The sequence below is a fragment of the Cervus elaphus genome, chromosome 1 (genome assembly GCF_910594005.1).
Source record: "Cervus elaphus chromosome 1, mCerEla1.1, whole genome shotgun sequence".
Classification (NCBI taxonomy): Eukaryota; Metazoa; Chordata; class Mammalia; order Artiodactyla; family Cervidae; genus Cervus; species Cervus elaphus.
The window spans coordinates 95,696,901-95,717,066 of NC_057815.1; the positions used below are offsets into that span (position 1 = coordinate 95,696,901).

The window sequence follows — 20,166 nt, forward strand, 5'->3', positions numbered from 1 at the left end:
GCGTGATTCGGACCCCCAAATGACTCCCAAGCCCACTTGCTTTAACTCTCAGAGGGGGCTCTAGGGACCACCGTTCCGTGGCGAAGTGGCTTAGAGAGAGGATGTCACGTCCCCTGAATTTCCACTTCCTCTCCTGTGACCCTGGCTCAGGTGACCCCACCTCGCTGGACTGTAGCGGCCTCCATGGCCCCAGCGCCATGCCTGCGCTGGCAGGAGCCTGCTGAGTGACGCTCTTCCTGTCTCTCGTCTACATCCATTTCTCCCAAACCAGCTCGACCACAAGATTCACCTGGCACGCTGTGCTTTTTCACACAGACCCCGGAGACCTGTGAGTCTAAATCCCGAGGAAGTTTCCTAGAAATCTGTACTTAAAAAAAGGAAAAAAGACATTCCCTGGCTGTCTAGTGGTTAGAACACCACGCTTTCCCTAACGAGGGTCCAGGTTCAATCCCTGGTTGGGGAACTAAGATCCTGCAGGCAGTGCAGTGCGGCCCTCCAAAAAAATCTTTTCTAGTAAAAATAGATAAACTTTAAAAGTCTATGTCATAGTATAAAAACTGGTAAGGGGATTGTTTGAAAGGAAAACAAACCCACATGATTCTCATAACGAGGTACATTTGGGAGTCAGAGGACCGGGGCTGTCTCCCCACGAGAATCCTTTGGAGAACTTTTTAAAACAACCTCGATGTCAAGCCTGATTCTAGACGACTGACTCTGAGTCTTGGGGGTGAGCCCCAGTCAGGCATCAGGATATTCATAAGTTCCCAGACGATTCTAAGGGGAAGCCAGAGGGGGGAACCCCAGCTCTGAGCCAGTGCCATCCCAAAGAACTTTCTGGAATGTTGGAGGTGTCTTATCTCTGCATTGTCCAATCTAATAGGGCTTCACCATGTGTGACTGTTAGGAACTTGAAATATGGCTGGTGTGGCTAAAGAGCCAAAATATTAATTTCATTTCATTTTCAATGATACCCATTTAAATTTGAACCGCCGCGTGCAGATAGTGGCTACCTGGCTGGGCGTGCGGTTCTAGACCTGGGTGGGCCCACTGACCTCTGGGTAAGAAGGAAGGACTGCAGCATGAAAATAAGAAAGATCCCCTCCACTTCCAGAGGAGGCAGGGGTCCTCCCCGAGACATCGCTTGGGAAATCAAAATGTTCTCGTGGGATCCAAGACAGTCCTAGGGGTCTGTGCCGCCGGGTACATTTCCCACCTTCAGCCCCTTGCTTGGCCCTCCTGCAGGAGGAAAAGGGCCACCTCCAGGCTTCTAAGGAGAGCCCTTGAAGTTGCAGGAAGAGCCAGGGGCTGGGCCAAGGAGGTTAGCTTCTATTTTAAAGAACCTTTTCCTCTCTGGAGTCGGCTCCATCCTCCAACGGTGAGGACGGGGCAAAGGCTACGGCTGACATTGTGTTGCTGAACGTGAAATGGCCTCTGAGGTCACCTGGCAGCTGGTGGGCACGTCCTGACAGCCGGCTCTTAATCACACTCCCCCCAGCCCCTGGGGGTGGAAGGAGGGGGCGGGTGGGGTCCAGCTGTCGGCGATCACCAGGTGACCTTCCAGCCCCCTCCCTGCACCCCCTGCCCCACGCCTCACCCCACCCCGCGCCCTGCGCTGATGGATGTTTGCGAGCTCAGCGGACACCCAGATGGCAGGCAACGCGGACCCCTGGCCAACAACACAGGAAGCTCCACTGGGTTTCTCCTCGCCCGTGATGAGCTCACGCCTGCATGACGAGCTGCGATTTCCACGTGTTTTCTTACAGTCGCCACACCTATTGGTTGTCTCTCCCCCTGGGAGCAGTCAGCGGGTCCTGCCAGGGGTCAGCTTTCTCCTGCTCCATCAGCAGGATGGGACCTCCAGACCTCAGTCCGGGGTCGGGGAGGTTAGACATGGGAGAGTGGAGGCGGGAGCTGGGTCTGGGCAGTTCACCTTTATTTTTTTTTTAAGAGCTGTGTCATCTTATTTGGTTAGTTACTAGCAAGCCAGCATAAACATGGTATGAGAAGAGGCAGAATCTACATGAAGGTCTGAACTGCTTTATTATTATTTTTAATTGGTGTATAATTGCTCTACAAGGCAGGTCACCTTTAAAATGGGGGTATTAATATCCACTTCCCGAAATGATCGGAAGAACAAAGCCAGGAGATGGTTTGTAATTACAAGGGATCAGCAGACAGCAGGCACCCGACTATGTTTAGTGGGAGCATCCCTAACCCCTAGGGCTTCCCAGATGGCTCAGTGGTAAAGAATCCACCTGCCAGTGCAGGGGATGCGGGTTCGATCCCTGATCTGAGAAGATTCCGGAGAAGGAAATGGCAACCTACTCCAGTAGTCTTGCCTGGGAAATCCCCTGGACAGAGGAGCCTGGCAGGCTACAGTCCATGGGCTCCTAAAAGAGTCGGACGTAACTTAGTGACTAAACAACAATCCCTAAGCCCTATTCCTTAGGATTTCTTTTACTTTTTCTTTTTTCTGGCCACACCACAAGTCTTCCAGGATCTTAGTTCCCTGACGAGGGATTGAACCTGGGCCCCGGCCATAAAAGCTCTGAATCCTAACCACTGGACCACCAGGGAATTCCCAGGACTTCTTTATCTTCACCCTACCCTTTCCCTTTAGAGAGGGAGACCCCAGGTTCAGTTCCTGGGTTGGAATGATCCACTGGAAAAGGGATAGGCTACCCACTCCAGTATTCTTGGGCTTTCCTTGTGGCTCAGCTGGTAAAGAATCCGCCTGCATGCGGGAGACCTGGGTTTGACCCCTGGGTTGAGAAGATCCTGGAGAAGGGAAAGGCTACCCACTCCAGTATTCTGGCCTGGAGAATTCCAGGGACTGTATAGTCCGTGGGGGTTGCAAAGAGTCAGACATGACTGAGCGACTTTCACTACTCTTTCCCTAAATTTCTTCTTAATAATTGCAGTGCCCTAGGCCGTGACTTCTAAACCCTGCAGATTTTTTACCCTAAGAAAATTCCCCAAATACCCTGACAAGACGCAAGTCCCAGTGGGCGGCACGTGGTAGGATTCCCCGCGAGGACTCAGCCAACCCTCCCAGCACCAGTTCCTCTCCAGATCTTTAGCTCAGCTCAGCGAACACTGGCTGGGTTTCCCCGGGACGGTGGCTGAACATCTGTGGGACGCCACAGAACAGGGTGGGACACCAGCCCCAAAATTAGCAAGACGCGCATCTCCAAGGCTCCTCCAAGCCGTGTCCCGACTAGTGGTTCTTACGGGCTTCCAGACAACCCTCTGGGAAAAAAAATGAAAACTGCTATCATAATCCCTGTTTTCCAGATGAGGAAACTGAGGTGCAGAGAGTTGAAATGTCTTACTCAAGTTCACAGATAGTAGTTGCAGAGCCAACCCTCAAACTCAAATTGGTTTTTACTTCAAATGGCATTTTGCATGCCAAGCACTCACAAGAACTGAAATAATGATTGGTATTGTGTGTTCAGTCAAGTCTGACTCTTTGGGCCCCATGGACTGCAGCCCACCAGACTCCTCTGTCTATGAAATTTTCCAGGCAAGAATACCGTAGGGGCTTGCCATTTCCTACTCCAGGCGACCTTCTCCACCCAGAGATCAAACCCGAGTCTCTTGAGCTTCCTGCATTGCAGGCAGATTCTTTACCACTGAGCCATGTGGGAAGTCCATTGCTTAGTATTACTCTTATCTGAAGACCATGCCTTTCCAGCACCAGGGAAAGAGCTGGGTTTTAAAAACCAACAGGCTGTGATTAAGCACAGACTGGGGTGTCCAGAGAAACCAGATATTAACATGCACTTGCAAGTCAAGAAATTCTACTTGAGTTTGAAGACCTTGGTAAGGACACGGGCTGTGGAAGCTTCATAGAGAAGGCAGGACTTGAGTTGAGCAGGAAGAAGGGGTTGGTCTTGCATGGGGAGAGGGGAGAATCAGGGCTTTCTAGGCGGGGAGCTCCATCCGCACAAAGGTTCCAGAATAAGCAAGCACGTTTTGTCAATTGGAAGTTCATCTCAGGGGCCAGGCCCTGGAGATGCAGAAATCAGTAAGATAAGTTGTCAGCCCTGGAGGCAGATACAGGAGCAAGGCCAGCACTTGCTCTGTGGGCCTATGCAGGGAAATGGAGGAAAGCAGACGGCTCCCCAGAGTCAGATGGGGAAAGAACCTCAAATGGTTCAGTTCAGTTCAGTACAGAAGCAGGGCAAAGGCTAACAGAATTCTGCCAAGAGAACGCACTGGTCATAGCAGACACCCTCTTCCAACAACACAAGAGAAGACTCTACACGTGGACATCACCAGATGGTCAATACCGAAATCAGATTGATTATATTCTCTGCAGCCAAAGATGGAGAAGCTCTATACAGTCAGCAAAAACAAGACCGGGAGCTGACTGTGGCTCAGATCATGGACCCCTTATTGCCAACTTCAGACATGAATGGCGGCCCGGGAATTTTGGGTTGACCCCGTGGACAGCGGGGTGGGAGGTGCCCCCCCACCCTCTCTCCCAGGCTCTGAGCTGTGCTCAGGCCCTTTCCGCTTTCTCCCCAGGGCTCCTAGAAGCCACAGACAAAGACAATAAATCGTCCCTCTGACTCCCTCCCCTCCCCCGCCTTTCTCCCTCCCCTTTGTCTGGAGGGGACGTCTCCCCTCCTCTGACCCTCCCCCTCAAACCCCTTTGTTGCCATGGATACCAAAGGGACCTAGCAGCCAGGGGTCCCTCCCACAAAAGCAAGGTTTGTGCCACCATTTGGGAAGGAGGAGACGGTGTGAAAGTGAGAAGAGCTTGCAAACGCCTTCCCGTCTGCAGCCACGCCACCACTCCAGTTTGGGAGGAAGGAGGAACTGCGCTTTCTGATTGCGACTTCAAAGGCGCTTTGCTGGGTTAAGTCCAACTCTGGCCTGGCAGCCCAAAAGGAACACCCGCACACTCACACACACAGTACATACACTCACGTACACACACACACACACAGTGCATATACTCACATACACATGCACAATACATGTATTCACATACACACATACATATACTCACACACACAGACACAGTACACAACTCACATACACATGCACACATACAATACATACACTCGTATACACACACAATACATGTACTCACACACACACAATGCATATACTCACACACACACAATGCATATATTCACATACACATGCACAATACATATATTCACATACACACACAATACATGTACTCACACACACACAATGCATATACTCACACATACACAATACATATACTCACATACACATACAATACCTATATTCACATACACTCACATACACATACAGACACAATGCATACACTTATACACACACAATACATACACTCACATACACACAATACTTATACTCACACACACATACAACAATACATGTACTCACATACGCACTAATATGTTAACACCTATACAAATACTGAACTAGTCACACACACACGCTCATGAGCCCACCTTCCCAGGGCAGGTGGGCTGAGGCCACTAAGAAAATAAGCCTCCTGTACGCTGACCCTGCCCTTAGAACAACTGTCCACTCCCAGCAGGAAAAACCCTCTGGCGACCCCCAGAGCTGCCAGGCTCCCAGGAGGCCCCAGGCCCCAGCGCCCGTCCCTCAAGCCCCTGGCTGAGGACTCACAGGTTGGAAAGCTGCTTCTGGGCCTTTCTGCAGGCCCGACGACAGCAGAGAGGCAGATGCTGCAGCTGGGGAGGCCGGCACTGCTGTGGGCTTTCCCACAGGGCCCCACAGAAGCCATCAGTTCTGCTCCCAAGGACAGAAGACAGTGGGCAAGAAATAAATGAGGGCAGAAGACAACCAACGCCACTTCCCACTTTGCTAGATCCCCACCTTAGATTCAGACCCTGGGAGCGTGCTCAGGCTGGAGAGGAGTGCCCGAGTACTAGCGGTATTTCAGAAAGCAGGAGAATGGCAGCCTGCAGCCCCGCCTTCTGCAACAGACTGCAACAGCCCAAACTCTTCTCATGGGCCCTTACAAGGCAGTCCAGGATCTGGTCGGCAGTTTGGTCGTTTCAGATTGACTTTTGATAAATGAGGTAATCCAGCGGTGAGTTCCCACTCAGCGCAGTCTGCTTGGGAGTCCAAATATTTCTGAGCACAAGCGTGCTGTTGATGGATAAATGCCCAAGCCTCTTCCCCAGCAGCTCAGTGGTAAAGAATCCATCTGCAACGTGGATTCGATTCAGGAGACGTGGGTTTGATCCCTGGGTTGGGAAGATCCCCTGGAGGAGGAAATGGCAACCCGCCCCAGTATTCTTGCCTGGAGAATCACATGGACAGAGGAGCCTGGCGGGGTACAGTCCCTGGAGTCACAAAGAGTTGGGCACGACTCAGCGTGAGCATCGAAGTCTCTCTGAGTTCGCTCCTTACCTCTAGCTTGTATTCGTTCTCTGCCCTCCAGAGGGGAAAAAACCAGAGAGCCCCCTTTTTCTCTGCCTAGGATGCAGAGTGGAAGGCAAATCGGGTCCTCCCTCCATCTAAATTATCTGTCCAACATGTGGAGGGTAACTTTGGCATCATGGGCCCTAGAAGAGGGTTCCAAAGCTTCCAGACTCCTAACCTGACTCTGGTTCACCCTGTTGTTCTAGGAGGGTGAACTCTATACTTTATCTGAAAAGTGGCCTTAATAATGCAGCATCCTCCCCCAAGACAGTTGCAATGATGACGAGATAACAGATGCTAAAATGCCCAGCACAAGAGACTTCAATACACATTACTTCTTTTCAATGTGCTGGATACATATGAAAAATATTAACTGATCTTTCTCGCCATCTTTTTTAACCTCCAGGAGGCGATAGGTCGTATGTTGTCATTTTAGTTGCTAAGTCACATCTGACTCTGTGACTCTAAGGACTGTAACCCACCAGGCTCCTCTGTCTGTGAGATTCTCCAGGCAAGAATGCTAGAGTGGGTTGCCATTTCCTCCTCCAGGGGACCTTCTTGACCCAGGGATCGAGCCCACATCTCTTGCATTGGCAGATGGATTCTTTACCACTGAGCCACCACGGAAGCCCGACAGACCTTAAGGCACATGAATGCCTCATTCTAAGCCAGATCCTCTTTACTCGTGAAGCTTGGTTTTGAACTAATCCATTTGGAATGCCTGATGTGTGATCTCTGCCTCAAGACCCCAGCAAAGATGTAAAATGAGGGGGAAAAGACTTCATCATCACTTAGGTAAAAATAATGTACTGAGCAATTTGACCTCCATGTGCCAAGCCTTGCAGAAGACAAGAGCGTGAGCTAAACAGTGTCTGCCAACCAGCAGTAGCAAGCTGTGATGGAGCCCCGGACTCCAGCCGCCCAGGCTGAAACCCCAGCTTTGTCTTACCGGCCCTCATGTCGTGTTTGGCAGGTGATTTCCTCCTTCTGAGCCCAGCTTTCTCATCTGGAGACTGGGGCCGATCACAATCGCACCGGTGTCTCCCAGGAGCCCGTGTGGTAAAGCCCATGAAATGCTCTAGCTCAGGAAATGTGTTGCTGAGGAAGTGATCGATTACCTTTAGCGGCTGAGGCTTACTGGGCTTCCCAGGGCGCTCAGTGGCAAAGAATCCGCCTGCCAAAGCAGGAGACGTGGGTTCGATCCCTGAGTCGGGAAGATCCCCTGGAGGAGGAACGGGCACCCCACTCCAGTATTCTTGCCTGGGAAACCCCTTGGACAGAGGAGCCTGGTGGGCTACAGTCCACGGGGTCGCAAAGGATCAGACACGGCAACTAAACAGCAAGAGCAGCAGCAGCAATAGCTGAGGCCACCGCTATTTATTATTATTACTGCTATCAATCCATCCAGTTCTGAAATAACTAATTCACAAATAGCACAGAGCATGGGTGAGCGGGGCTAGAAAGAGTCCAGTTGACCCTGGAAATTCCCTTCCCCTGGGATTGCCCTTCCCTTTGGAGTCTTTGTTACATAAAGCCACACGGAGAGATGAGACCCATGGATGCCTTTTTGCTCAATGACTTCAAGAGGTACTCAAGGTCACAAACAAACAAAAAAGCACCCAGGAGCCCCTGAAGGCTAACAGTTTCATTGGGGTCCACCCACTCAGCTCAGTTCCCTGACAGCCAATTCTTTTTTCTGGAAAGTTCTTTTTTTTTTTTTTAATCCCCTTGCTTCTCCCGGTGCCTTCCCCTCCGCCCCACCGCCTTCCTCCTCCTGGGGAAGCAGAAGTTCCTGAGGGCCAGAGAGAGGGTCAGAGGTCCCCACCGGCCTGGCCAGGAGCCACTGGGCTGTTTCCTGCCAGGAGACTTCTGCGAGCGGCTGTCCACCCCAGGGAAACCCAAATAAAGTCACCTCCCCACCCGGGAGTATTTTGCCCTTTAAGGGAAGGCTGTGTTTGCAGCCCAGAATGTATTTACAGCTTTCTGAAGATCTCATCCAACCTTTTACGGATACAGTAAGCATCAAAGAGGCCCACCCAGGCCCATCTGCTACTGCTTTCAAGGGCAGACCTGGCCTGGATCCTGAATAATTACCAAGTCACTCAACACTGCCTCTGATAATCTGTCTCCTTTCTTCCCTCTTTCTAGATCCTGATCCCTCCCCTGCCCCCTCCTCCGGACTTTTCTCTTGCATGGCCAAACAGCCTTATGATCTAATCCCATCTGTCTTTTCAAAGATAAGACTGAGGGTAATTATTCAAAATAAGCCTCTAATTTATATACATATATATATGTAAACATACATATAACTGAATCACTTTGCTATAGACCTGAAACTAACACATTATAAACCAACTGCAGTTCAATAAATGTTTTTTTAAAATGACCATCTGCTGCTGCTACTGCTGCTGCTGAGTTGCTCAGTCATGTCCAGCTCTTTGCGACCTCGTGGACAGTAGCCCACCAGGCTCCTCTGTCCATGGGATGCTCCAGGCAAGAAGACTGGAGTGGGTTGCCATGCCCTCCTCCAGGGGATCCTCCCAACCCAGGGACGGAACCCACAGCTCTGAGGTCTCCTGCATTGGCAGGCGGGTTCTTTACCACTAGTGGCACATGGCCCAAAATGACCGTGTAATGTGGCTTAATACATTTCCACTCCAGGAAAGAAAAGCTTGAAGAAAAGACCTGCTATGCCTTTGTGCACTCAGGCTTTGTTTTACCCTCACAACGGCTGTGAGCAGGTACAATAACCATCCTGCCTGGGGCTCGGGAGCCGTCTGTAACTTGCCGGGGGCCCGAGCTGCCGGTGAGGGCAGAGCTCGTTCTGTGAGTCCGGCTCTGTGAGTCGCACAGCACAGTGGGCTGAAAAGCAAGGGATTCCCGGCATTACTGAGAGACTGACAGAATCCACAGGGAGAGGCCAGCGTTTGAGGAAGCTATCACACTCTGCAAGTGCTCTCGGAACTTCCTTGGGACCAGATCCGGGCCTGTCCAGGATCAAGGTGGCAGGCAGGCCGCTCTCACTCTAGGACACCCTTGGTGACAAGTTAGCCACATTTCAGCTTCCCCCTCCAGAAAGGCCAATGCACCTGAATTCCTAGAGATTTGGGAAATGAAAGGTGAGAGATTTTGAGATACTGGTAAATATCTGCCATTCCATTAGATAAACAGGTGGCTAGAGATGGTTGGAAACATATGCAGAGCAAGATAAAGACAGACAGATGCACACAGACAGAGTTTCACATCGCAAGTGTTCATGTCAATTAGAAACAATCCAACAGAACTCAAGAGAGGGCCTGGTGAAACCAGCTTGGATTCACAGTTACGCAGACCCAGCTCTGAATCCTGCGTGGCCACATCCTGATCTTGAGGTTATATGACCTCGAGGAAATTGCCTAACATTTCTGCACTTCAGCTGTGTCTTCTGCAACATGGAGAAGATAAATATCTGCCTCTATGGAGTTATTAAAAGGGTCTGGGATTGTTGATGGAAAATTCCAGTACTGTGTGGAGGTTGGTGAAGGGTCAACAAACAGTATTATTCTACATAGTGTTATTTGAAACAGTAATGGTGTCAAGAATCTCTCCAAGACATCCAGCCGTACAGATCCCCAGGCTGAATGCAGGCCAAGACACAGTCCCCTCCTTCCATCCTTATCTCTCAAAGCAGAGATATGGGGATTCCAAAGTCCCAGGCAGTTCTAAATACAAGACCGAGTGTTTCACCAGCCAAAACAGCTGCTGTGCCGGCCTTTCAGAAATAGTCCTCTGCCTTAAAGCCCTTCATGGACCACCCACACTTACAGGAGAAGGTTCAGACGCCCAGTGTGACTCACAGAGCCCCGCGCTGCACCTGGGACCTCACCTCCAGCCCCCTCTCCCACTCACATACCTCAACCAGCCCGTCAGCCCACCATTCCCCAAACACAGTACCCCAGGGCTCTTATCATGCTGTTTACTGAGGCTCCTCCTTGTCCTCCTGCTAAAGAAGCCCCTCTCATCATGAGACACCCGGCCAGAATCCATCAAGCAGAATTCTTTTAATTAACTTTTTTGGAGTGTAGTTATGTGAATCAGTTATACATGTACATATATCCACTTTTTGTTAGATGCTATTCCCCTACAGGTCATTACAGAGAACTGAGCAGAGTCCCCGTGCAACACAGCAGGCTCTTATTAGTTATCTGCTTTATATATGGTCGTGTGTATGTGTCGGTTCCAAACTCTCAGTTTATTCCTCCCCTCCCCTTTCCCCCTTGGTAGCCCTAAGCTTGCTTTCTACATCGGTGACTCTATTTCTGTTTTGTAAACAGGCTAATTTGTACCATTTTTTAGATTCCACATGAAGCAGTGTCACATATTTGCCTTTCTCTATCTGACTCACTTCCCTCGGTATGACAATCTCTGGGTTCATCCACGTTGCTGCAAATTATTTTGTGAATACATGACTGAGTGATATTCCATTGTACACATGGACCCCAGTGTTAACTGCAGCACTACTTACAATAGCCAGGACACGGAAGCCACCTAGATGTCCAGTGACAGAAAAATGGATAAAGAAGGTAAGATACTTGCACGCATCAGGCAGAACTAACCCCCACCTCCTAAAAGGAGAAAAAGAGAAGCGAGGGAGGGTTGGCAGAAGCTGGGCTTGCTGGGTGCTGACCGTGCACCAGGCATTGGCTACTCTGCCTGCTTTTACTACTCACTCCTTCAGGTCACCATAGGAGCTGAGTCTTACTATCCCCACTTTGCAGACGAGCAAACTGGTTCTTATGGTCCCAGGTTTGAAAGACCCCAAGGTCTTTTTCCTTGACTCCCTGCACCCCAGGGACACAGGGTAAAGTGTAGATCTGTCTGTCTCTGACACTAGACCGCATTTCCTCTAAACAATCTGTGTCTTATTCACCTCTGAGAACTCCCAGTCCCCTCAGCTCAGGCTTAAGCCCCAGTTTCTGGCACCTAGTAAGCCCTCGATAAACGCTTCTCATGGAAACCCTGCTCAACAAGCATAGGGAGCTGCCGGGTTATCTTTCTGTTTATTACAGACACTTGAGAGATGAGACCCTGGATCAGTGGGGAACAGCATTTCCACATAGAACATCCCAGCTCTTTCCATGGACGCAGGTCTGCCAGCAGAAGGGCTTGACCTTGGCAACCACCCATTTGCAGGGGCTAGAAAAAAATAACTTCCCATTTCTCCATTAATGATATTTGCTTAAATTGAAATTCCAAATTTTTAGTGCGAAAAATCTAGCAGTGCTGTGATCTCCAAGCTCATGGTCACACTCTGGGCCACTGGACCAGGAAGGACAATGGCCTTGTCACCAGCATACGCCAAGGGGGCAGCTTTCCCAAATTCCAGGCAGAAAGATCAAAGAAACGAACAGCCTGGGAGGCAACCTTTACCACATCCAGGGCACTCACCACTGTTTGGAGCAAACTCCCCATGCTTGGGGATCTTCCCGCCATCTGAGTCCCGTCTCCTGAGTTAGAAGCTGGAAGCCACTTTCCCTTAGCGCCTCTGTGTCCCTTCCAGGAGCCCCACGGAGTCTGCTTTCTACCTGAGGAGGAGGAGCGGCAGAAAATCATCAAGGTCTCAGAGTTAGCGGCAGTCTAGACCCCAGCAGAGCTTCATGGTAGAAGCAGTGAGCCTCCTACTAGAATCAGATCATTCGAACATGGCTCCTTCCCAACGTGGAATTCCCAGAGATTCCGTGAAATGCCTCGTGCTTGTTACTTTCTCTTCAAGTTGGAGAATACTTGCTTTGCAACTAGTTTCTGCTGCGCCGTGAAGCGACTCAGCTGTGTGTGTGCACAGCCCTCCAGCTTGAGCCTCCCTCCCTTCCCCCACCCAACCCCACCCTTCTGAAAAGTGAAAGTCGCTCAGTCCTGTCCGACTCTTTGTGACCCCATGGACTATACAGTTCCTGGAATTCTCCAGGCCTCTGTGTTTATTTGCCTTCCCTGGGCCTCAGTTCCCCTGTCTGTGAAGTTGGACGGTTGCTCTTTGCTCCCCATTTTCCCTTTCAGGACACTGACCCTGCAAGATGCTGATTCTTTTGATGTGAAACCTATTGAACCAGGGCGACAGAGCGTGGCTGTGCAGCTTGGGCAGGGAGCATGTGTTCCGCCGAGGACGCCCACCTGAGGTGTGCGTGAGACCCAGCCCCGTTCCCCAAGCTGTGTGTTCTGGAGCGAGGCTGCTTTCTCTGGAAGAGGGACATCTTTCCCTGATTACCACATCCTATGGGCCCCACTTCTGATTATTTCCAGCTTCCTAGATGGTGCTGGTGGTCCAGAATCCTCCTGCCAATGCAGAAGACCCAAGAGACGGGGGTTCGGGTCGGGAAGATCTCCCTGGAGTAGGATGTGGCAACTCGCTCCAGCATTCTTGCCTGGAAAATTCCATGGACAGAGGAGCCTGGCAGGCTACCGTCCATGGGGCCACAAAGAGTCAAACACGACGGAGCGGCTGAGCATGAACATTCGCTTATTTCATCCCCGTGCCCTGCTCACTGGGCTCATCGCCCTCCTCTTAGTCCCCACCCTGCCTCGCTGCAGACTTAGCTCCTGGTTGCAGCCCCATGCACGGCCCTCCCGCACAACAGTCCTCAGAGCTTCAGCATCTACCCATGTAACCGATCCAGCGGCGTGGCTTCCCTGTTCTTTGATGTCCACCAGCACAGCAGTCTTTTTCTCCTCTCTCCTCAGCCACCCACTCAGCAGTCACATCGCAGGCCATGCCCAGAAGTCTCTGTTTCAAAACCCTGCTCTCTGACCTCCACTTCCCATCCTCCCAATGCACTTGATGCCACAAACCACCCCAACGCCCACATCCCTGGTCTCTGATCCTGACCACTAACCCACTGATCCAACCACATGTTCGCCAACCTGCAACAGGTTCGCCAGTCTCTGCTTCCTTCCTTACAGAAATTATCACCGCGGTCCTTCTCTGTAAGGATGCTCCTGCAGACAGCCTCCTCACCCTCGCATGCCTCTCTTCTGTCACAGTCACCTTGCAAACCTTCATCACCTACTGGGCACCTTCTCGGCACCCAACAGCCACCGTGGCTAAAGGCTACCAGGGAAAAATCATGCAACCTGCAAAGTGACTTCACTTTAAACTCACCAAGACAGATCTCAAAGCGGGGAATCAGCGGCGTATGCTTCCCTGGGAAATTTGCTTTCTTCTTGTCCAAGATAGTAGTTCAGGCCTCCAGAACTTGATATGCCCCCTTTGCTCAGCTGATGCCGTCATCTTATAATTCACTTAGAGTTCAAAGCGCTGCTCTGTGACAACCTAGAAGGGGGTTGGGGAGGGAGGTTCAAGAGGGAGAGAGGAACATATTATTCCTGTGGCTGATTCACGTTGATGTCTGGCAGAAACCAATACAATATTGTAAAGCAATTATCCTTCAATAAAAAATAAATAAATTTAAAAAAAAGAAACGAAGCGTCACAAAGCCAGGACGCCCTCATCTTCCCACCGCTAAAGTCTAGCAACCTGCTGGCTCCTTATCGCCTCCTCTTCTCCTTCCTTCCCAGGGCGCTGAGCCCCGTCCTCTCTTCTTACCAGGCTGGTCCTTGCCCATGTGTTCCCGCTCGAATCCTCTCTCAGCATCTCGAAGACTCTTCTCCTCCAACCATCCGCTCTCTTTGGAAGCATCATTCACTCACAGTCTTGGGTTTGCTCAGCCCACTTCTAACACACAAACAAGTTCTCGAACGGCTGATTGTTGGAAGGCGTGCTCTCCATCCAACATACTTCTCTAGCGATTGCCCATTTCTCAGCTCACTTTCCCAACACAGCTTTTGAAAAAGAGTTGCTTCTGTGAGCGTTCTCCCACACCCTGCCTCCCATCCACCCTTCAACTCTCTGTCTTCTCCCAACACAGCCCACTGTGACTGGTCCGGGTCACCAAATCCAGGGGACCATTCCCTGGCCTCTTCCCCGATTGCTCGGGAGCGTTCTTCATGGTGCTGTGTCTGAGCGTGGCGACGACGGAAGGCGAGTGGGGTGACTGTCTGGTTGCGGCAGGCGGGCTTCTCATCGTGATGGCCTGTTTAGTTCTGCAGCACAGGCTCCAGGGCGCTGGGGCTTCAGCAGTTTCAGAACATGGGCTCGGGAGTTGCAGTTCTCGGGCTCTCGAGCTAAGGCTCAGTAGCTGTGGCACATGGGTTTAGTCGCTCCGAGTCATGTGGGATCTTCCCGGACTAGGGATTGAACCTGTGTCTCCTGCATTGGCAGGCAGATTCTTCACCACTGACATCTTCACTTGCATACCTTATTGACATCTCAGGCACGAAATAATGAAAACAGAACTCTCTCTCTCCCTCCCTCTCTCTCTTTCCTCCCCCCATCCCTTCACCCTGCCCACTCCTCCATCAAGCCATCAGAAGTCTTTACTCTACATCCAAAACTTGCCTCACTTCTCATTCTCTATGTTTGCCACCCTTAGGCAACCCACCATCTACTCCCATCTTGGCCTTTGAAGTCACCTAGTAACTGGTCTTTCTTTTTCTCCTGCTTCCCTTCAATTTATTCTCAACAAAGCAGCCTAAGTGAATGAAGTGAACGTCGCTCAGTCGTGTCCGACTCTTTGTGACCCCGTGGACTATACAGTCCATGGAATTCTCCAGGCCAGAATACTGGAGTGGGCAGCCTTTACCTTCTCCAGAGGATCTTCCCAACCCAGGCAGGTGGATTCTTTACCAGCTGAACCACAAGGGAAGCCCAAGAATACTGAAATGGGTAGCCTATCCCTTCTCCAGAGGATCTTCCCGACCCAGGAATCGAACACACATGTCCTTCATTGCAGGCGGATTCTTTACCAAGTGAAGCAGCCTAAGGGATAGTTCCAAATGCAGGTTGGATCATATCAGTTTTTGGCGTCTTCTCATCGCACTTGGAATAGTCACACTCCTTGCTGCGGCCTTCTAGGTCCTACATGAACTTGGGCCCAGTTTGTCTCCCTGGCTTTGTCTCATGCCACCCTCTCTCTGGCTTCCTGCTCACCAACCTTCCAGATGCCCTGACAGTGGCTCTGAGCCTACTGAGATCTTTCCTGCTTTGAGGTCTCTGCATTTGTCTTCCCTGCAGCCGGACCTCTCAGCCAGCCCTTTGCATGGTGAGTGCATTCTCAGATGTCAGGTACCAAGTGAAAGGTCATCCTCCAATAAGACCTTCCCCTTGCTTCACAGCATTTTCTGTGATCTGCCATTCATGTCCTTGTTTATGTACCTCTTGATTGTCTACCTACCCCCACAAAAAGGATAACGTCCATCCAAGAAGGACTATGTCTATTTCATCCTCCCCTATGATCCCAGTGCCTAGCCAAGTGATTGGTATACAGTAAATGTTTGATAAGTATTTGTTGAATGAATGAATGAGTGAGTGAATCATCATGATTTGTCTTTAGTCTAATCTTTCCCCCATTATCTCATACTCCTTGTATGCGTCCTCTACATGCAAGTCTTGTAGGGGAATGGGCTTTCGTGGTGGCTCAGACGGTAAAGCGTCTGCCTGCAATGCAGGAGACCTGGGTTCAATCCCCAGGTTGGGAAGACCCCCTGGAGAAGGAAATGGCAACCCACTCCAGTATTCTTGCCTGGAAGATTCCATGGATGGAGGAATCTGGTGGTCTACAGTCCCTGGGGTCGCAAAGAGTCGGACATGACTGAGCATCTTCACATGCAAGTCAGGCAGACCTGTTTCTGAAACTTCTACCCTTCCCCTTCTCCTGCCTTTGTTCACACTGTTCCCTTCATCTGGATACCTTCCTGCCACCCCCAGGTCACATTCAAGTTGTCAGAATCCTAGTCACCCTTCAAGGTCCACTTTCAACTCTGATGCCTGAGATTCCACAATTCGCAATTCTTAGAATCCTAGTGGGTCAGTTCTTAGACACGGTGGTTCAAAACCGCATTTGCTGGGCTTCCCTGGTGGCTTAGCAGTGAAGAATTCACCTGCCAATACAGGAGATATGAGTTTGATCATCTGATGGGGAAGATCCCACATGTCACCAAGCAACTGAGCCCTTGAACCACAACTACTGAACCTGTGCTCTCGAGCCCGGGAACTCCAATTGAGCCCACAGGCCACAACTATTGAAGCCCCCAGGCCCTGGAGTCTGTACTCTGCAACAAGAGAAGCCGCCACAATGAGAAGCCCGAGCACCACAGCTAGAGAGTAGCCCCTGCTCACTACAATGAGAGAAAAACCCTTGCAGCAAGAAAGACCCAGCACAGCCAAAAATAAACAAATAAGTAAACACACAAAATTGCATTTGCTTCTCCAGCTCTACAGAGCCCTGCATTGAGGGGGAACCTGGGGTCTAGGCCCATAATCAAGACAAAATGTCATCCCTGACAGTGGGAATTGGATGCTTCCCTGATGTTGCAGGTGGGGAAATTGATGTCCAGGCTGGTGCAGTGACTGACTTTCCAGGGGACACACCTCGGAGGCAGTGCTAAGGACAGAACTTTGGTCTCTGGACCACCAGAGTGGAATTATATCAGACTACCTCATCTACTCCCAGACAGAGAAACTGAGGCTTACACAGACTTGAAAGACTGAGACTGCGAATTTTAAAGTTAAAAAATATATATGCAGCATATTATTTTTAACCTCTTTCTCTTCCAATGAACCTCTGACCATATTCGTTTTCAATGCAAACTTCTGTCAAAAGCTTCTATTTTTATATTGTTGTTTGAACCAACCAAGATAAAAATATTTTTAAAACAAAACGAAGGATTACCAATAGCCACAGTCCTGGGCTTCCCAGGTGACATCAGTTGTATAGAACCCATCTGCCAATTCATGCGACACAAGAGATGAGGGTTCAATCCTGGGTCAGGAAGATCCCCTGGAGAAGGAGATGGCAACCCGTTCAGGTATTCTTGCCTATAAAATCCCAAGGACAGAGGAGCCTGGTGGGCTACAGTCCATGGGGTCAAAAAAGAGTCAAACATGACTGAAGCGATGTCGTGCACACATAGTCCTGGAGCTAAGCTCTCATTTTCCCCTTATGTTCTCTTTTTAAATGTAAAGATTTTCGAAGCTCTCTGTAGTGGAAAGCTCATCAAATTGCTTTCCTTTGTAATAAAATAAGTAAACAGCGAGAATGGGAGAAAATTAAAACCTATTCTCCATAGACTGAACCCATGCCCCCAAAATTCGTATGTTAGAATCTAATCCCCATTATGATGGTGTTTGGAGGTAGGGCCTTTGGGGTAATTAGTGCATGAAGGTGGAGCCCTCAACAGTGGGATTCAGTTCAGTTCAGTGGCTCAGTCTTGTCCGACTCTTTGCGACCCCATGAATCGCAGCACACCAGGCCTCCCTGCCCATCACCAACTCCCGGAGCTTACTCAAACTCATGTCCATTGAGTCAGTGATGCCATCCAACCATCTCATCGTCTATCGTCCCCTTCTCCTCCCACCTTCAATCTTTCCCAGCATCAGGGTCTTTCTTTTCCAATGACTCAGCTCTTCGCATCAGGTGGCCAAAGTATTGGAGTTTCAGCTTCAACATCCAATGAACACCCAGGACTGATTTCCTTTAGGATGGACTGGTTGGATCTCCTTGCAGTCCAAGGGACTCTCAAGAGTGTTCTCCAGCACCACAGTTCAAAAGCATCCATTCTTCAGCGCTCAGCTTTCTTTATAGTCCAAATCTCACATCCATACATGACTACTGGACAAACCATAGCTTTGACTAGACGGACCTTTTTTGGCAAAGTAATGTCTCTGCTTTTTAATATGCTGTCTAGGTTGGTCATAACTTTTCTTCCAAGGAGCAAGCGTCTTTTAATTTCAAGCCTGCAGTCACCATCTGCAGTGATTTGGGAGCCCCAAAAAATAAAGTCTGACACTGTTTCCACTGTTTCCCATCTATTTGCCATGAAGTGATGGGACCAGATGCCATGATCTTAGTTTTCTGAATGTTGAATTTTAAGCCAACTTTTTCACTCTCCTCTTTCAGTTTCATCAAGAGTCTTTTTAGTTCGTCTTCACTTTCTGCCAGAAGGGTGGTGTCATCTGAGTATCTGAAGTTATTGATATTTCTCCCAGCAATCTTGATTCCAGCTTGTGCTTCATCCAGCCCAGCATTTCTGATGATGTACTCTGTATATAAGTTAGGTAAGCAGGGTGACAATACACAGCCTTGATGGACTCCTTTTCCTATTTGGAACCAGTCTGTTGTTCTTTGTTCTAACTGTTGCTTTTTGACCTGCATACAGATTTCTCAGGAGGCGGGTCAGGTGGCCTGGTATTCCCATCTCTTTAAGAATTTTTTACAGTTTGTTGTGATCCACACAGTCAAAGGCTTTGGCGTAGTCAATAAAGCAGAAGTGGATGTTTTGCTGGAACTCTTTTGCTTTTTTGATGATCCAACGGATGTTGGCAATTTGATCTCTGGTTCCTCTGCCTTTTCTAAATCCAGCTTGAACATCTGTAAGTTCACAGTTCATGTACTGTTGAATCCTGGCTTGGATTCAACTAACAATGGGATTTGTTCCCTTATAAAAGAGACCACAAAGAACTCACTTGACCTTCCACCAGAGGAGGTTACAGAGAGACGACAGCTGTCAATGAGGAAGTGGGTCCTCACCAGATCCTGAGTCTTCCAGTGCGTGATTTCGGACTTGCCAACCTCCAGAACTGTGAGAAATCAGTGTTTGTTGTTTCTAAGCCACCCAGATTATGATATTTTTGTTACACTAGCCCTAATGAACTAAAACACTGTTGATTACCTCTTACATGCCAGAGACTGTGCAAAGCTCTTGCAAACATTTCCTAATGGAACCTTTAAAGCAGGCCCATGGGGTAATTGCTTTATTATTCCATTTTACAGATGGGAAAACAGTCCATTGGTAAGTATTGCACCACAGATCTTTGTTTCTCTGAGTGTGTTCCTTGAACTAACAGCAGGCACCATTCCCAGAGGTCTTTCAGAAACAAGAGTCTCAAGACACACCCTAGACTACTGCATCAGAGTCTGTATTTTAACAACATACCCCAATGATTCCTCTGCACACGACATCTTAAGAAACACTGGTCTTGATGACACAAACAAGAGAAAAATTAGGATCCAGGCAAGTCCTGCCTGTGCTCAGAACAGCATGGACAGCTGGTACACACATTTTAAGTAGAACAACTAGTACCTCTTCTCACCGCACATAAGACGGTGACTCACTGTCCACCTCGGCCGGACTGAGCTGGGGGTAGGGGAGCTGCAGTCTGGGCTTGCTAATGCAAAAAAAAAAAAAAAAAAAACAAGAATGGACCGCAGAGACACGAGCATCGTGGTTTTGAAGAAAGCAGATTAAGTCCTCACCAACACAGTCGGACATGGCGACACAACATTTGAACACCTGTCTCCTTTGACGCTCCTCTGTTGATGGATCCTTAGGTTGCTTCCATATCTTGGCTATTGGAAATAGAGCTGCTATCAACATTCAGGTGCATGTATCTTTTTTAATTAGTGTTTTGGGGTGTTTTTTTTTTTAATCTATACCCAGGAGTGGAATTGCTGGGTCATAGGGTCATTCTACTTTTAATTTTTTGAGAAAACTCCATACTGTTTTCCACAGTCGTGGTACCAATTTACATTCCCACCAAGTACTGTATGAAAAAGTTGCTCAGTCGTGTCTGACTCTCTGCGACCCCATGGGCTGTACAGGCCATGGAATTCTCCAGCCAGATCACTGGAGTGGGGTGCCATTCCCTTCTCCAGGGGGCCTTCCCAACCCAGCGATCGAACC

General features: G+C 49.5%; 1 long non-coding RNA gene across 1 annotated transcript in view; it reads right to left on the reverse strand.

The window, feature by feature from the left end:
• The window catches only part of LOC122700659, a 33,066-nt gene extending 25,601 nt beyond the window's left edge, over positions 1–7,465 (reverse strand). The window contains exon 1 of the long non-coding RNA XR_006342855.1: positions 7,346–7,465. This is a non-coding gene — a long non-coding RNA (uncharacterized LOC122700659). The remainder of the gene's footprint in view (positions 1–7,345) is intronic.
• Positions 7,466–20,166: the final 12,701 nt, after the last annotated feature.